We start from the raw sequence: 5,088 nt of genomic DNA on the forward strand, positions 1-5,088 counted from the left end.
GAAACTCAAATTGGAGCACAAGATTTTGTTTCTGCCAAATGATGTAGTTGGAATGTCTAGTTATTTTCCCATGTGAATAACTGGAATACAAAAAATAGCCCTGGAACACTTAAAATTAAAGACATTGTCCCTTTTCCATTAGGCTGTAACAAACCAGCATATACCCCAGCATTTATTTTTCATTCAATACTTTTTAATATTGTCTGTGGTTATTTAATATAAATACTGAACAAAATTCTTTGATACAGTTACGTTACACAACAACATACAGGGATGAGTCTTCCCCTCCCTCGCTGTCCTCCACCCTCTTTTTTGTGTGTGTGTTTGCCTAATACTGTAAACACTTCAAACAAGAGCTTTGGACTTCACTATGTGCGCTATCAAGTGGGAGGGCATTTTATTTTTCTGAAATGAAAGAGCCAATTTATACCCTTTTATGGACCATTTTATAACGAGCTGAAGTGGAAACATTTTCTGCAATAAAGGCTCTTTTGTCTATGAGCCCTTCGTGTTGCAACTTGCAATACCACTTGTTGCACTTAGGGAGTGTCCTACAAGCTCTGTTAAAGAAATTAGACTTCTTTATTCCTTTCCCACAAGATTAGAGACATATTTAAAAGCGTTTGTGTTGTATCACTTGATTCATTATCAAGCTGATGAAAAACACACAATACAATGGTAGTGTTCCACACTTGGGATGAGATAGTCTCGAGATGGATATGTGAAAAATTTATAAAGTTCAAAATAACATAGGATCAAATACAATAAAATATTCTTTATTTAAATCTGCAACTCCTTGTTACCTAAATCATGGTTATGTTCCCTTATGAATCACTTACCCAGGTCCTAACCTCATTATCCAATCCCCCCTATGTCCCTGAAAAGTGTAGGATAAACAATGTTGTGCTACGCTACAATTAGTGGGACTAATTCTGCTCTCAGTTAAAACCAATGCAGGCAGCTTCAATGCTAAAGTAAAAAGCAGCCTGAAGCCTGCTAGTGTTGTTGTAGCTTAACAATCACATTTGCCTTTTAATATTTAAAAAAGTCTCCCTCATTGCTGAAAGACCTACCCTCCAGCTGTTTCCCCCTCCCCTCCTTCTGTTCCTCCCTATAGCTCAGGGGTGGGCAAACTATGGGGGCTTCGGCCGGGGCACTGGGTCGGTGGCCACACCACGCGCTCGGCCACACTCCGGCTCCTACGTGCTCCAATGGGAGCTGCAAGGGCGGTGTCTGCGGATGGGGCAGCATGCAGAGCTGCCTGGCCACGCCTCCACATAGGAGCCGGAGTCACTGCTTCCGGGAGCCACTTGAGGTAAGCACCGCTCGGACCCTGCACCCTCTGACCCCCTACCCCAGCCCCGATCTCCCTCCCGCCCTTCAACCTCCTTGATCCCAGCCCAGAGCACTTCCTACACCCCAAACTCCTCATCCCCAGCCCCACCCCAGAGCCCGCACCCCCTCCCTCACCTCAACCCCAATTTTGTGAACATTCATGGCCCACCATACAATTTCTATTCCACGATGTGGCCCTCGGGCCAAAAAGTTTGCCCACCCCTGCTATAACTGGAGGGGTGCTAACTGGCCACTTCACCTTGAATTGTCACTTTAAATGTGTTTAACCACTTATGCTAAACAATCTGTTCCACCTTCTATTTAGCTGTGACACTGAGTACATTTCCCAGACCTGAAGAAGAGCTCTGTGTCTCTCTCACCAACAGAAGTTGGTCCAAGTAAAGATATTACCTCACCCACCTTGTCTCTCTAACAGGGAAAAAACTAAGGGCAGGTCTACACTTAAAATGTTGCATCGACGCAGCACAGCGCTTAAGTAAAGACACTCCTACACTGATGGGGGAGCTTCTCCCGTCAGCGTAGTTAATCCACCTCTCTGAGAGGCAGTAGCTATATTAATGGGAGAAACTCTCTTGTCAACATAGCACTATGTACACGGGAGGGGTAGGTTGGTATAACTATGTTGCTCACGGGGGTGGATTTTTCACATCCCTGAGCATCGTCGTTATACCAATTTAGGTCTGTAGTGTAGACCTGGCCTAACTGACTGACTATACCAGGGTACAGTGAAAGTGTCTGTACACAAAGTGCAGTCAAATGCACAAAGTAAACCAACTGGGGGCGAGGGGAAGACAAATATTTCTCAGGTGTTATTTCAGATAATAGTATTAATATTTTTTTCAGACAGAAGTATAACTTTTCAATTGATGATCTCTGAGAATATTTAACCATTAATGACAGTTAATGATCAACTGGAGGAGTTGAAGGTCTGAGGTTATTACTGTTAAACTATGATACTATAGAAATAAAGAGAAAATAATTACCATTTTATATGTTTAATCACAAGAAGTTGAGCTTCATGTTGCCATGGATATGGTTTTCAGTTTACAGTCCTGGTCTTTTCCTATTAAAGATCCATACTGTGCCCAGTAGGAAAGCAGGATGCAAATCAACATTCCATTAGGTTTATAAAATATCAACATTCCAGACTACAGTGTGTTCTTATCACTGGTATATACACTAGGCTACATCCTGGCCCACGCTGGCTGTTTTGCCGGTGCAAAGCAGTTGGAAAGCCAGCTTAGTTGGTCGGTGGAGGATTTCACTTGTGTAACAGTGAATTCCCATTTGGTGCATCTCAGCACCTCTCCTGACAGCACCTGATATAGGGGTATTGGCTACGAACTCTTCATGTCACTGATCTCTGGCTGCCAGAAAGACCCTACAGGGTTATGGGCAGTCAGACATAACTTAGAACTGTCTGAAGGTTGCTGTAATTTACCCCAGGGATCGATCTGATCTCCTGACAGCCCCAGAATCAGGGAATGGAGGCATAAGAGGGTCTGAAGATCACCTTCTTCTCACTGGCCATCCTGCACTGCACAACTGGCTCACAGTATGTAGGCCAGGTTTTAGACAAACAAGAACAAGTCACTAATGGTGTGTCCATTTCGAATTTTTAAAAACCAAAATAAGTCAATATTTGTTTATTAATATAGTTCAGCATTTTCAGCAACATTCTGCCCTTTGACATGTATGTGCAACTCCCACTGAAGTCAACAGCAGTTGTACTCATATCTGAGAGCACTGCAAATGTAAACAGTACTTTACAATAAAAAAAGATATATCCACTCTGAAGAGCTTACCATACCACAGACAGGACACAACACTTGACAAACAGGTCAGCAGATAGGGAACAAAGTATGAAATCATCACTGGAAAAGACCAACATAGGGGAGGCCTTATGGAAGAAGTGGGTTCGAAACACGTAAGATGGCACTAGACAGATAAGATACGAGAGACTCACAAACATAGGTCATATCTAGTCTAGGAAAATTGCTAGCATGGTTTTAACATGACCTTACACATTGTAGGTTATATGAATTTAAACACCAATTAAGAGGGAGTTTAATGCCTTTACAAATGTTTGAGTTGGTCATGCTCAACACTGCTGGAAGCCTAGGGTCAAGTGTGGCTAACTAACATTTTTAACACTTAAATGCTGTCTAGACTGGAGTTCAAAACCATGTTGAAAACCTTTTGGGATCAATATCTGTCTGCCTAAGATTTGCCCACAGTTTTTGGGCCTGATTCTCTCTTCACTCTTGTGTATATCAACAATAACAACTCCATGGAGGCCAGTGGAGTTACATGGTTTGTAAAACCAGTAGAAGAAGAGATTGAGGCCCCTCATCTCTAGCTCCTGAGTGGAGTACAGCAGCCCGCGGGTATAGCAACTATTTTAATTAAGGTTGCAAAACAGTTTCCATTAAAATCCCATTTGCAACATTCCTGCATTTCTCAAAAATTCACCTTTCAGGCTAAAATTTCCTTGTGAGGCCTCTGTGTCAGGATGAATTTTAATGGACACCGTCACCCATTTTTCAATTTTGTAAGAGTGAAAAAAATCTATCTGAAGATGTGCAGTATCTCACTCCCCTCCCTGTTTTGTCATCACTACAGACAGACTAGATCTTAGTGGCCTTAAGAAGGACTGAGCCGCCATAATTTCCCTTCATGTCAGCAAGAGCTGTGGGTGCTCAGCAACTCTGAAAAATCAGGCTACTTAAACCCAGGTTAGTTTATCTCTCGGCTAAATCCTACTCTGTGCTGTTCAGAAGAGCCTCTTCTCCCTGGTTATGCAACTCAGCAGGATTTCTCTACAGCACTCAAGAAAGTTCTAGCACAGAGGATTGGCTAACACCATGACTTATGGACCAAATTACCACGGGCTGTGATGTGGTGTGTGGATTGGGGGGTATGGCAAGTCCCAGTCAATTAGCACATATGCCTTGATCAGCATCAAGAGCTAGCTGTCCATTCAATGTTAAGTGTGTTCTAGACTAGAGCACATTATCCCACCCCATCCTGAGGAATTCAGTAGGATTTCTGTAGAACAGGATAGTCCAGCCACATTTCCTTTTCCTTCCCTCTTTGGGAAGGCTTTGGTTCTGTAAGAGAAGCTATTGGTGAACCTGAACCATATGTTTTTTTAAATCAAGAAAAAATGTATAATGTTGCATAGTATACAGACTCACATCTCATTCAGACCATGTTTCGACAAGTATAGTGTTGGGTGTGCGATCTGTCCAAGGTGATCACATTGTTTTTCCATGGTATCCTTTTTAATATGAAAGCTGCCATCTGCCCTCTATTTTTTTCTTATTTAAACAACTACTGTTAAAATAACAAAAAGGTAATAACATTATCATTTCCCCAGACTGTTCAGTCATTTAACATATTTTTTGTTAGATCATGAAGTGGTTTCCCTGCTCCCTTTCTCCCCTGATATAAACCTTCTGGTTCTTTCTTTTCTTTCTTCTTTTTTGTTTTCAGTACCAATCTGCATATACTGTTCTGCTTTGAAAAAGACTAAAGACTTTGTTGAAAGAGCCTTCTGTGGAAGAATAGAAGACTGTATTATTCTTTATGCCAACAAAATGCTTGACCATTGTGAGACAGTGGGCACGCTGACAATTCTATTTCTTAAGGCTAGTCAGGACTGTCTCACTGGTCACCTTGTCCTCCCTTCCCCCCTCCCCCTCCTATTTATTTGTCTTCTCTACTTATTTT

Source organism: Terrapene carolina, unplaced genomic scaffold (genome assembly GCF_002925995.2).
Source record: "Terrapene carolina triunguis isolate 2854851 unplaced genomic scaffold, T_m_triunguis-2.0 Scaffold30, whole genome shotgun sequence".
Lineage (NCBI taxonomy): Eukaryota > Metazoa > Chordata > Testudines > Emydidae > Terrapene > Terrapene triunguis.